This window comes from Strix uralensis, chromosome 5, assembly GCF_047716275.1.
Source record: "Strix uralensis isolate ZFMK-TIS-50842 chromosome 5, bStrUra1, whole genome shotgun sequence".
Classification (NCBI taxonomy): domain Eukaryota; kingdom Metazoa; phylum Chordata; class Aves; order Strigiformes; family Strigidae; genus Strix; species Strix uralensis.
The window spans coordinates 25673950-25688782 of record NC_133976.1 but is presented as its reverse complement, the minus strand read 5'-3'; the positions used below and the strand labels follow the sequence as shown (position 1 = coordinate 25688782).

At 36.6% G+C, this 14833-nt stretch overlaps 1 protein-coding gene across 10 annotated transcripts in view; it reads right to left on the bottom strand.

Moving 5' to 3' along the window:
- CADPS2 (calcium dependent secretion activator 2) overlaps positions 1-14833 on the bottom strand; it is a 321289-nt gene that overhangs the window by 122859 nt on the left and 183597 nt on the right. The gene's annotated exons all lie outside the window — the stretch shown is intronic.

Genomic DNA, 14833 nt, shown 5'->3' with positions numbered 1-14833 from the left:
TGCTCTACCTACTGAGATGCTTCCTCAGTGTTGTCACGACTAAGAAGTTATTTTGTCTTCTATGTACTCAGACCATAAAAACGCAAAGAGATATTTCTTTTCACTCAAAATAAGACAAGAAGCAGAAACAAAAGTATCTCATGTTTGAGAAGGGTAACCTGCTTATCACTTATATTTCACCAATTGCGTATGAATATATAAAAAAATCTTAAAGTGGAACACTTTTGACTACACAGAAATACTGAATGTTAGAAAAGTTAAACTCCCCAACATATTTTATTCCATTTGGTTTCCATAGATTTGCTAGTGTTTCTCTAGTCTGTGAGAAGTCAGTCTCAGTGTCAGCTTGGGAAATGCTCAAATAACAAAATGCCAGCAGACACAGAAGACTAAATTTTTTTCAAGAGTAAACTAGAATCTAATTTCTCAAACAGAAGCACTTCACTATAAATACTCTTAGATTACAAAAATCTCCTTGTCATCTGGGCAGTTTCAAGCCTTTGAATCGGATGATGTAATCAGAAATATCAACCAGTGAGATGTCAAAACCACAGATACTGATACTGTTTGGTGGTAGAGGAAGCACCATCATTACCCAAGAAGCTGCAGCAAGTTTTATGGCATTATAGTGACACTTTTTTTTTGTCACTGTAGTTATGTTGCACTGTTGTCAACAAAGACAGCAACAAAAACAACAGGAAAAGGATGAGCTGTGGGATTGTAATTAAGAGCCTACAAGTGGTAAGGAACTGCTGCTTAAAACCTGACAGGAGTGCAAAATATTACCTATGGGATATCCCTTTTGGCTGGCCAGCTTCTATCAAGCACATCTAGTACATCTAGGTGGGTCAAACGCAGAGCAAAGATCCAAATTGTTCAGACCAATGAATGCTGGCTTCACAGGGCACTCTCCAGAGGATGGTGGCACATATACTTTGGAGAAGTTATAATAACTAGGATCAGAGATGGTTGGTTGGATGATTGGTAGATGGACAGGTGCCTTTGTGGTAACGGGATAAGGTCGGTTGCCCTCTATTTTCTGATCACTTCTGGGGCTTTGTTGCCTGCTCGTTTTTAACTCAGTCAAAATCAGACCAATGAACCAAGATCTCAAGTTGAACAGGCAAGATACAGGCAAAACCTTTTTTCCACCTGTCCTGGGCATACACTCAAGCACATTCTTTCCCACTTTAGGTATCACAAAGGACAAATTTTTGTCTAACATGAATGTTCATCATAATGCTTATTAACTGTGGTGGTTTGTCAGATTATGTAGTGGCTCCCTCATTACTACGACAATGATATCTTGCACTTTTTCAACTCCTGCGACACTTGTATTGAAGCTCTGCCTTGTTTTTTATTTGTATGAGAGAGAGGACAACTGGCTTTGTGTACATCATTACCACTCGATGTAGCCTTCTTTGAATAGTCCAGATCCTGACACACTCTTTTTAATTTCTTAATTCTGTGATTATTATAAATTGAATAAAAAAAGGAGAGGAGTAAGAGTTATGTCAGAAAGGGTACAAAAAAAGGGTCTACTAGGGTTTATTTGGAAGTTTATAATGTTTTGCAACTAAGGAAGCATTTACCTCACAGAGTGATAGGCGCATATTCCCCCCCAAAATATGAACTGTTTTGCTTTTCATATCTGTTTCAAAAGAACCAGGCATGTTCCCCTAAATTAGAGCATTTACTTTCCCCAAAGCACACCACATTGCTATTGCCCCATTAATCTCTTTACTACTACTATAGGGTGGAGGGGGCATGACTGATGAATTTCACTCAGCTTGGAGAATTAATGACCAGGGGGGAGAAAAGTAAATGGGTCCACAGGTGGTCTTTGGGCACTCTCAGTCCTAAGCCTGCCCTGTTCTTCACAGTGACTGCCACCGCATCCCTCAGAATACTGCGTAGGTTTCTCTGATGTATGTTGGAGGACAACTGCCCCATGGACTGCGAAGACCAACTGAGAATACACACTTCTCAAATGCTACAGTTTAAAGATATCCTGACCATGTTCCCATCCTCTTGTCATGTCTTAAGTGACTTGTAAAGGAGCCATAGATTCTTCTTGCTCGAGAGTAATCCCAGTATCATCATCAGCAAGTAATCCTGGTATAATCAGCAGCAGTGTCTTTATGTTCTAACAGAAACAGGACAGAAAATGAGTAACCCAACCTTATAAGCACCAGGTTTAATCCATTATTTTTCATTGTTAACTGATCCTGGTATAGAAAGATACTTTTAAAATAAGAGATCTTAAAAGAATATTTGCTATCAGAGAAAAGGTTGATTGCTTTTTAAATTATTTTTCATGTAACATATACCACATCTGGTCCTGCAGTGCAGGCAGAACTATCACAAGTTACAGTAAATTCAAAATTATACAATAGGAAAGCATACAAAAATTAAATTAAATAGCAACATACACTTTTTATTCCTCCTATAAATCACTTGCAACTAAGGTGTTAAGTAAGAGCTTCCTTGGGAAGCAAAGAAGTAGAATATTAACTACTTAACTTTAAAATCTGCTGGTTTTAGATAAGACTAGGTAACAAAGAAAACAGCATTCATAACACAAAGCTGGGGTTTAGTACAGAAGTGCAAAGCCTTATGTTACTTGGTTTTACAAATCACTATAAACACACAGTTATAATCTTATGTTATTAATCCCTCTTCCAGTGCCATTTCTAATAGTGACAGGTTTCATCTAATGTAGAAAGTTTCAGCCATTTACAAGGGATATATCCTGTGCTCATCTTAAGCATGAATGCTCCTGAAAGATGAGATTAGCACTCAAGAGTCTAACATTTATATCCAGAAGGAGCAAAACATCCAAGACTCCTAGAATCCTCTTTGAACTTCTCCTTCCCATTTATTTTCTATTGAAAAAAATGGGAAGCAAAGGACCTAAGAATCTTGTTAAATTTGGACAGTATTATCTAGGATTTGTAGAAACTGCAGTTGATGTCTAGAACGAAACAGTCTATAAAAGTCACTTTCCAAAATTAAATGACACTTGGGTTTCACAACTGGAGCAGAGAATTAATAGGTTAACAGATTCAGAAGTGAACTAAGTCCTAGAGCTAAATTGAAGAATGTTTTATTTTTAAGGTGGGGAACAGCATAATTTTTCAGGAATCTCAGGTATATGTCAGTACCACAAATCACAGCAGACCCTCACAGTCACCAACTCACAGAGCTGCAGCCTGCTATTTCTCTACCCATATGTGTATCCGTATTCATCTACAAGCCCCGCTCACTCTCTCCAGCCAAAAAAATGTGCACAAGATGCATAATGATAATTGTTCAGACTATTTTAAACACCCTCAGCAGCAACAAGAAACACACAACAGCCATTCCTTCAAACACTGCACCTTTCTTCAGGTAAAATTTTCTGCGCAATACAAAGAAGCAACTGATATTCAGAAGTAGTCAATTTCATATTTCTAAAAATTAACCACACCATTTGCTACAATTTTTCTCACTCTAATTTGGGTTCCAGAGTTGGGATAATCTAAAATAATTATTGAATTATTACAGTTCAGCCATACAATGAGAAGGAAGATACTGAAATAGTTCCCCTGTATCTGAGCACTGAAATAGTAACTGCTTATTATTAAATAGATTTATTTTGACTTCTCTTTAAGATCATGTTTTGAGAGTGTTTAATGAGTAGACTGACAAGAAGTTAGGAATGGTTGCTGCCTTCTGATGTACATAGAAACAGATATAGACGGCAGACTTTTATTCTGTAAAAATACATTAATAAAATAAGATATATATACATAACATCTATATCTGTATATATGCACATTAGAAAGCATATTTATAGTTACTATGTATATGCTTGTTTGAGTTCTTCAGTCTTTTTATATTATTAACATTATTTCCAGTAACTTAAGACTAACACACCTGCTTTTATACAGCACATAGAAAATAGGACCTTGATCAAACATGTTGAGTCATTAAGTGCTACCCCAATGTAAAGATTTTCTAACACAGTTTTGGAGTAATATGAAAAGGCAACCAAGTGTACAAACCATGCCATAACTTTCCTGAGAGTTTTGCTCTTAAAAACAGTTCTACAATTTTCTTTTCTTCAACATTATTTAATACTGTTTTTCTTTCTCTTCACTCACTCCCAAACTAAAAGGCAAAAATCAGATTTGTATGAAGTCATAGATTTACCTGATTATACCGCACAATGCTTACAATATAGTAGAAAACTCTAATATTTAAGGTTCATTTTCTTGGAAAACAAATAAAACCACAAGAAATTACATTTCCACTACAAACCACAGAAACACTTGGATAAAAATGTTTTATACATCACCCTGTCTCAGTATCATTTTCTCCTCCAGAAATAAAATAAACCAACTGAACAATGATTTTCTTTAAAAAGTCTGAGCATCACTTTATTTTAAATATATAAATGTTGAATATTTTTCAAAGTGCATTTCCTTGTGCTACAAAAATGCAAAACCATATCGCTAAATATTATAGTTCAGTTTCAATTATGTGATGGCATACACAGGAAAGAAGATGGCAGCTTATTTGCTCTAAATCCATGCTGCAAGACTGCAGGGTTCTACTTTTTGATGAAAAAATCAGCACTAATGAATAGCTGAAAAACATAATCGAGTGTGGAATACCGGAGCTATTCACTGCTGGAGAAATGTGAAAGGACTTACTACTTCTACAGAGATCATTTTTAGACTGGCCTTTTTATTCTAAGGAATGAAGCAATCTATCTACATCTTGAATGATAAATTCTCTACTTGTAAAAGGCTTCATTTATCACAAACAATGAAAAAAATACAGAAAGAAAAATCAATACATGTAGCAGTTTAGTCCAGCAAAGGCCTTTCTTAAAGAGAAACCTCAGTCAAGGTTGAAAGAGCAATTAATGCAGTCTCAAAAATCTGGGCCACTCTGATAGAGTTCGGTTAACATGTGGCAGAAGTAATCATCCACTTGTGAAAATGATTTTCAGTTCATTCTCCAACACCTTTCAGACACTCATGATCCCATTTAACTGACAACAATACAGGCTATCTGTGGGCATCATTGCATTCGCTGTGAGAGCCAATGGGGACCAAATGCCCACAGGCACTTTCAGTCATCCCTGCACACTTGCATAAAAGGAATCTTCCTTGCATCGCATTCCTTCTTTTATTTAGCCCCGCAAGATTAAGCCATTTTTTTGTCTTCAGTTGAGGACGAGAGAGAAAACTGATTCAAGACAACAATATGACTTGGGTCATAAGAAACCTAGCTGTAAACATTCTCAGATTCATTTTAGTACTCTTCGTGCTCTTGAGAAAGAGAACTAAATAAGACTTCAACAGATGGAACGAAAAAATCAGCTTAAACTTCTGCTGTAATTATGCCTGCTAAGGATAAAGAAATGTTGAAGAATGTCAAGTAATACAAACATCACAGCCACAGAAAACAGTTCCATTTATTCCAATGAGCAAGATACTCATAATATGAACAGGAAAACATGTGGGGTTTTTTCCCCACTAAACAAATTTCACTTACAGTATAAATGGTTATTGGTGTGACGGAAGATCAGATATCCCTAGATTCTTTAACAGTGATATCTTACTGCACTCCAGAGCGCTTCAACATTTGTGAATATGCATGCCAGTACTTATGAAATCTGTGAAGTAACTGCAACGGCAACTTGAGAATTATTAATCCAATTTATGTCATATCACGAAACCTATTTGGTATGTAAACTGGGAGTGTTTGTCAAGACAGAAAAACATCCTTTAGCCTTGAGAGAATTCAGGCAACAAAAGAATGAAATCCTTCAGATGCACCATAAATGTAGGAAGTGCTCTGTTTCTAATGTATTATCTAATTTTAATGCAAACAGCACAACTGCGAAACAGCTGGTTGCCGAGGAGCAGACATCCACTCTGTGCTTTTTGATGCAGCTTACTTTGGACTGCTCTAGCCTGAACCCACGGACCAAATAGCTACCAGTGGTTGCAACATATATGGGTGCACCCCTGGAGCTCATCTCTTAGTTTAATTTCATCTAAGATGATAATAGTCTGCGAACACAAACTGTTCCGCGATGTGCAACAAAGCACAGTAAGCAAGAACGACTAAGAGATTGTTTTTAAAAGTGAAAATCTGAATTTAAATGCTAATGTTGATGTAGTAGAAAAAGTTTCAATTGCACTGTTCTCCCTTGAGCATCCAATTTGGCTGCGGAAACAGTTCTTTACATTGCCAGACCTTAAATCAACTCAGAAGCATCCTGAGCACCCAGAAGCATCCAGCCTAGACATCTTTCCATTCCACTCGAAGCACATGACACTGCAATTAGAAAAACTGGTGACCCTTTTTCCAGCCAGGCAGTGATATTATTTGTTATCTAGAAAGCCTAAATGGCCGAGAACCTGTTAATATGAAAAATCTACTTCTGTTTCTAGGTCATACGCTGCCACTGATGGAATCAGTCAAAACACCCTGCTCAGTGTCACACTGGTATAAAACAAATCAATGAACTAAGCTGCCAACTGAAGCAAATACAATTCTGGAGTCCCAGTGTTGAAAATAGCCCACTTTTGGGAAGAGTGACAGAGACTAGTAAGAGCAGCGAAATCTTTTAGGAATGATATTTGGCTTTGGTTATCTCTGGCTGGTTATAGATTTCTTTTCACTGTTTAGAAAGCTACTTCTGAATTGATATCACTTTAATTTTGTAAAGAATACAGACCTCAGCAGAGATTTTTTTTTTTTTTTTTTATAATAAAACATATAAGCAGAACAAGATGCATACATTTCCATCCTAAAGACTCTCAGGTCTAAGTATTTTCATAACATTTGTTGTCATCATCCTAGTAGGCATTTTAAAGTCCTTATGAATTAGTATAAAGAGGTATATTTGATCCAGCAAAGGCATGAGGAAATATGTTACAGCTGGTATCCCTGTTTGTGATTTCAAATGAAGCACAGAAATTATGATCATGAATTAGTCTAGTATTTTCCTTCAATTTATTCACACAGAAGATATTTATTCAGAATGTTATAATGTTTTAAAACAATTTTTAAAAATTCTTGACAGCTAGATTTTTTAAAAAAATCCCTAAAATAATCAAAGAAAAACAGTATTTTAAAACATCACCAAAGTTTTGAAACAAATCAGTTTAACAAGTCCTAACTTATCTATCATTATTTTCTTAATAGGAACATTGTTTGACACTTGAGTAGTGCTTTATAAACTTCAGGTAATTACTCCTCACAACATGTCCAGTGAGGGAGGTTAGCATTATTACATTAGCTTCTGTGGGAGAAAAACCAAAGCTGAGAAAAGCAAGAACTGTTCAGAACCTGAGGTCCTACGGCAGCAGAAGAAACATTCAGGAGAGCCTCACACCAGTCCTTATCTTCCAGACACTGGAAACTGCATTTCAGAAGCCTGTAAAGCTGTCCAGCCTTTTTACTCTATATGTCAAAACGTGCAAATTGTGCATGAATAAAAAACAAAAAAAATGTTTCAAAGGGAAACAGCAAATTAAATATGTTTGTCTTTGCAACTCCACTATTCCACTTTCAGTGACCATGTTTCCCCTGTATTTTGTATGGCTCCAGTGTAAACTACTCAGGGCATATTTCATCTTCAGAGCTTTGCAAATTACGCTTTGGAAGGGCCCTTCTGTCTCCATGGGCTATACCAGACTGCTACAGTGCCAAGATTCTAAGCAGGCATTGAAGTTAGTTGCCTGAAAATAGATGAAATGAAGGAGGTTTTCTGTACCTAGGCATCATGAAAAGTAAATGGAAAATGTTTGTTCTTTCAAGTCTGACAAAAAGTACTCATTCTAAAGCACAATTCAGAATAATATATACTAGTTTGCTCTTTTCAGTCAGTGCTATGAGGTAAAGCTTCTGTGGATGCAATGACTGAACTTAGCTGATAATGAACAGAGACTATGTTGACTGTAAAGATTCAAAATCCTTGCCACACTTGGTAGAATAAAATTCTTTTTAGTTGTGCTACTACAGAGCAGTCCAGACTGAAAAGTGCTAGAGTACAAGTTAAGCAACAGTGTAGAATATGCAGTTACCTTCTTGGAATTCAATGCTATCTTTGAAATAGCAGTCTCTCCCAGCGTTGCAAAAATAAAAAGATTTTTATTGGGAACTATGTGATTTTCTTCTGGATTAAAATTTTGGCACTTCATGCTCTCATACATTGGAAAACTGCCTTTTAATCTACCAGACTTCACATAAACATTGGAACCAACGAATACCACTTCTCTTTTGATCAAACATTCAACAGCAGAAAAACACATAATGCTGCCTGTATCAGTAGATGCAGACTGTCTCCATTGCATCTCTAGTAGCTATAAGGAATGTAGAACAGTGCCAGACATTAATTTTCATTCTCACATAGCAACGTAACTATTATGGCTTGTTTCACAGAATCACAGAATCATCTAGGTTGCAAAAAGACCTTGAAGATCATCGACTCCAACCATTAACCTAACATTGACAGTTCCCAACCACACCATATCCCTCAGCGCTATGTCGACCTGACTCTTAAACACCTCCAGGGATGGGGATTCCACCACCTCCCTGGGCAGCCCATTCCAACACCTAATAACCCGTTCTATAAAGAAATACTTCCTAATATCCAGTCTAAACTTTCCCTAGCACAACTTGAGGCCATTACCTCTTGTCCTATTGCTTATTACTTGGTTAAAGAGACTCATCCCCAGCTCTCTGCAACCTCCTTTCAGGTAACTGTAGAGGGCGATGAGGTCTCCCCTCAGCCTCCTCTTCTCCAGACTAAACAACCCCAGTTCCCTCAGCCGCTCCTCGTACGACATGTGCTCCAGACCCTTCACCAGCTTCGCTGCCCTTCTCTGGACATGCTCGAGTAATTCAATGTCCTTTTTGTAGTGAGGGAACCAAAACTGAACACAGGAATCGAGGTGCGGCCTCACCAGTGCCAAGTACAGGGGTGAGATCACTTCCCTGTCCCTGCTGGCCACGCTATTGCTGATACAAGCCAGGATGCCATTGGCCTTCTTGGCCACCTGGGCACACTGCTGGCTCATGTTCAGTCGGCTGTCAATCAACACCCCCAGGTCCCTCTCTGACTGGCAGCTCTCCAGCCACTCCTCCCCAAGCCTGTAGCGCTGCTGGGGGTTGTTGTGGCCAAAGTGCAGCACCTGGCATTTGGCCTTATTGAAGCTCATACAGTTGGCCTTAGCCCATCGCTCCAGCCTGTCCAGATCTCTCTGCAGAGCCTCCCTACCCTCGAGCAGATCAACACTCCCACCCAACTTGGTGTCATCTGCACTGAGGATGCACTCGATCCCCTCGTCTAGATCATCAATAAAGATGTTAAACAGGAGTGGAAATGTTAAACAGGAGTTTCCGTGAACTCAAATGAGTTACATCTCATGGTGTATTTTAGGCATTCCTGGACAGGTTTGTGAAAGAGAAATTCCATTGCACTGAATGTTAGTACACGCAAAGAAACGTACCTGGCTCAGAAAGTCCTTGTTCTGCAGACAGGTGGAGTCTGAAAAAGTACTGAGACTACTCTTATAAACTTTCCCAGTCATCTGCTGCTGGCCACAGCTGGAGACAAGATACTGGGTTAGATGAACATTTGGTCCAAGAAAAGAAGGCGAATCTAATGTTCTGACAGTCTGCCTTGGAAAACCTACCAGTGCAGAACGACAACTGTAGGTGATCCTTTCATCAAGAGTCAAAGTCAAAAAAGTACTTTTATACTCCTGCCTGCCTTTTGATGACAACACAGGAGTAAGAACAAGGAAGAAAGCTTTCATATGACCCAGTCAATCAGTTCTCTTAAAATACCCATTTTAAGAAACTTCCCCATACAGAATACATGTTGAATTTTAAAGATGCCAAAGAAACAAAAAGACCTCTGATTCCATGTCACTTCAGCTCTTTAGAAGAAACTTTATCTTTGAAAGAAGGTAGAATTGGCCACCCAAAAGCATATTAAGGCCTGTATCTTGTTCCCAACAGGATGCAGAGGGAAGCAGGTACTGGATGGAAGCATGCAGTTATACATCCCCAGAATTTTCTCCTATACTCACGCTATTACTGGCTCTAGGAGTTTCTTCATCTAGAAATGGTATCTCTGTATTTGCTTGTTAATGGATTTGTGTTTCAATGAATTTCCATAATGGTTTTCTCAACCCTTTTAAGACTTTCAAAATCTACACCTAGTAGCACAGTTCCACATCTCAACTACCTGTGCCTAGAAGCAGCTCTTTTAGTTCGCTCTAAAATTCCCCCTGCTAGTATTATTTAGTGATTGTCTTGTGGCACTGGAAGAGACTGCTTCCAGTGTACAATAATTTCATTAGAATTGTTAAAATGATTGGATGTTTACTTTTGGAAATGCCACACAGAAACAAACAATCTAAAACTGAATTCCACAGGAGCTATTGTAGGAAACAAGAGAAGCATCACTGAGAAATATATTCCCTTTAAGAAACTTACTTTAGTATCCCTTCATAGAATTCGGGATTTTTAAAATGGATTAAGATAATTAGGAACAAAATAAAAATCCTAAAGAAATGTTAATAAGCTATGAATATCTTGAAAATGGTTTTGTTTTGGGTGGTTACACGCACACAAAAAGAAAGTGATACACAAGAAAGATATAAGCTTATAACAACATCCTGGATTTGCTCTTTGTCAAAAGTTCTTTAACATAACAAATACATAGAAAATAATAACATGCAAATGCACTGTCCCTGCACGAGTGTTATTAAACTGGAGCTGATTCACATTTGGAGCTGTAGAAGTAGGACTTCAGGAATACAGAATTTACCACCTGTGGGGGAGAATCAGAGCCATCTACTGGGGTCAGCCCATTTCTGCTGCACAGGATTGCTCTGACAAGCAACTGTCTCCCCAGAATATTAACACTAAAGTGATATTCAACAGTAAAACTGCTGTTACATAAAAATAAAATAAAATTCATAAAATCAAAGAGAATATATAAGTTGTAACACTGATGAATTGGATATGAGGGGAGGTTTGAGTGGTTTCTCCTCACTTGTTTTAGAAATACTTTTTTAAAAATAGCATTTTTTTGTATGTTACACAAAGGGTAAAATGCCTTCTTTCAGTGTTTTGGTGATCAATTTAAGTGGAACAAAAAGTATAATTAATCTTTTTAGTATCACTCATTGATTATTGTTCAAATCTGAGATTGAGATTTTTCAATCTCTTATAGAACTTTATATATATTTAGACATACATATATAAAAAGACAGATTTCCTGCTATAACTCAGTCAAGAGTTAGAGAGCAGAGTAGTTCCAGTGTCCCTTAAACCTACTGGAATAGCTACCTCCACTCTCCAAATATTTGATTTACCAAAATACTATACCAGAGTTTATTGGAATTTGCAGAGCTCTAAATTTCAAACTAGTCGTTAATAACTCCCACATTAAATATTGTAAAACCTTCTTCTAAAATTGTATATATACATAGAAAAAAAATCACTTTTATAGCTACTAAGAAGCTACACTTGGAAACTTCTAAAATTAACATGCAATTGCTTTATATGTATTGGTGATGAAAATATGCACCCTTCTCAATTCTAAAAGCTTTCACAAAACAATATAAAAATTCAAAAGTGAGACTTATTAGCTGCATTATAATCATCTTCCCATCTTCTCCCTTAATTTAACCATGCTGCCCTCCTGTGGATGTCAGGGTATATATAATGCAATAGCTCAGTCCATGAAAATCTAGTTCAAAGAGCACCTGTTTGTGACTGACTTGATGAGGAAAGAAAATGCCACTGTGAACCACAAAAAGTGGTTAAATTAAATTTCAGGGCAAGGACTGTGAAACTTATATTTGAAATAGTTTTAAAATGAATATTTTAAATAAGTAGAATGTCTTATTATTCCACAAATCATGTATATATTGGAGCATAGAGTCATACATATTAATAATACATTTATTCTCAAATTAGGGGGAGAACATTCATTGCATAATGACGAGTTACTTCATCCACTGAAGTGCCAACAGAGTTGAACACATATATTACAAAGATCATCCAACAACTCAAAAAGCATGGAAACCATTTGCAAAAGTATTTGGTAAACTGTACAAGTGCCAATTGGTGAAACTGTAATTTTTCTTCCTGGTACTCAGATACCAAATACATCTTGAGGAATTACTGAGACAAAAATGTTATGTCTTTAAAGAAAAAATATGAAAAATGGTTTGGAGTAGAAAAATCTAAAATTAAGGAGAGGTATAATCAATTATTCAAAGACATTATCTCATGCAGAAAAATATCTTTTTTGATCAATTACATTTCCATAACTTCTCTGTTCTAAGAAGGTCTGTTAAGATTTAACTGGAAATTAATTTATTATGCACTAAAATGTTTATAGAATTTGAGCTCATCTATGCTCTGTTAGAGTTGTCAGATTTGTTAAATCAGTGGTTTAAAACAGATCAGTACGGAACAGATACCAAACCCTCTATAGCACAATAGCTGGAGTAACACAATGCTACTGTTTCTCTTTTAGACTGAATTTGTAAATGCTGACAAATTATGCTTAAATTCTTAATGATAAAAAATGCTTAAAAGAATGCTTAAAAATACACTTCTCTTTCCAAAAAAAGACTAAAATTTCTAAAAGCTACTAGAGTGATACTTTCTGATTCTAAAATATAATGTTAGGAAGTAAACACTTTTTCTTTAGAATCTTTTTTGTCTTTAACTCAGAAATAAAAAAATGAAATGCTAAATTTTAAATCAAGACACTCCCTGCCAAAATATTTTATGTATTATTGAAAAGCCTGTGAAATAAATAAAAAGTCTCAAGAAAGAGAAAAACCGTAAGAAATTGTTTTGGACAAGACAAGACACTTAGTCTAGTCACATGGTATTTTGTGCCAATTAACGAAGTTGCTAACGTGCCATATCAATAAAAAACAATTGACCTAAGTAGTCAGGCTAATTAAATGAAATAAAATAATTAAATGCTTCTCAATATATAATAAAAAATTATGGCTGAAAGTGTTCCATAATGTTGTCTTTTTGTTTTCCTATTATCTGCTTTTCTGCCATGTTTTAATCAGTGTATCTAAATGCATGAAAGATAGATAGTGTCCAGATGTTAATGTGTTGGTGGCAGGAATCAGGTGTTCAATTAAAATGTATTGAGTGTGCAAGAAAAAAACTAAAGCTGTCCATTAAGTAGAATACATACAGCTCAATTAAAAATGAATGTAGTATTTGTGATTAAATTGAACACTCATATGCTATAATGGCAATAAAATTTTACATGACATGATTGCTTTGTTAACTTAATCTTAATCATATAATTCTAATCTAAGGATCAGAGTTACTTTCTGTTTGAAAATGGATCCGTTGCTTCTCAATATACAAAATAATGGGAAAGCTGCATTTACACAAAATGCTAGTTCCTCTCCTCTGATGCTTTTTTTTTTTTCCCATAGGTAGTGAATGAAAGAAAAGCAACGGTAACTTTTTTAGAGATCCTAGCCTAGCACATGTTCTCAGTTACTGGCAATATATGCTATATTTAATACCAGCCCCAGTTGTGTTGCTTGCATAGCAACTCCAATTTTGATTGAATGAATTCATTACTCAGAATGTGCTTCTAAATGGCTTGACTGAAAGATCCTTAAAATGACATCCCATGCCCATGTAATGTGCTATTGGTTCCCAGCCTACTACCCTTAACCTAAAAGGAATCATTCTGTAGTCTAAGTCTTCAGACCCTTGCTTCAGACTTCAGCTTGCCCTTCAAAGACTTACAACCAGATGAAAAAGTCTAGAGTCACAGACATTGTTTTAGAAAAGAGACTGGCTGTCAGGTGTCCAGCTGTGAGGGGAGCACATCCTGAGGTAGCCTTCGCTAGGACAGCACTACTACAGAGTGAGACAAGTTTCTTATTCTCTTCTACTTGGCCAACGGCATGGTGCATTCCACTTAAAACTTTGAACTTAAAATGATTTCAGAATTTAAATCAGTGGTCAAAATCACAAATGCAGGAACACATGATAAAAATAGTAACTTCTAAGTCACTGATTTACTGAGCAAGTGTTACTAGTTTTGTATTTGGGATTGTGTTCACTTCTCTCACAAGAAACATACAGCTTTTCATGTTTGGAATAAACTCTGAAGGAAAGCAGATGGCAGTTTTGGGTTGGCAATCTTCTAACGTTATCAGAGAAGCAATCCATGTAGTAAAGCAAGGGAAGCTGGTCTGACCCAAATGGAAACTTAGCAGCAGAACTCAAACCTACACCTACCAGAACACTTCTCCTGGCAATTTGTCCCTGGTTTACTTCATACAAGCAGCATGAAAGATAATCTTAGAGGTCTTTTCTGTCTCTTGCTCCAAAGACAAACCATGCATAGGATTTAACATATATGCATTTTTCATTTACCTGCTCTCTTTTATCATTTATGCATAAAGTGAAAAAAATATCTCACATATTATGAAAAGACAAAGCAATACTACATTGCTGAACAGACACAAAGTTAATTTAGGATGGGATTAAATTAAAACAGGTTTGTGACAGTAAGCATGCTAAAAAGATTATTTGTAGTGCAGGGTGAACTCCATTACAGTTTTTATTTATATAAAAAGACAGAGCGAGCTAATCATGCAGAACTCTGTATGAAAGCACCACTACACCGGTGACATTGCAGAAACCACCAGCCTACCAAGGTGATGCCATCACGTTGCTTATTTGGGGATGTAAGATGTACTTGAGGACCCTGACAAAATGGTGCAGTATGGTACACAGTTGTGTT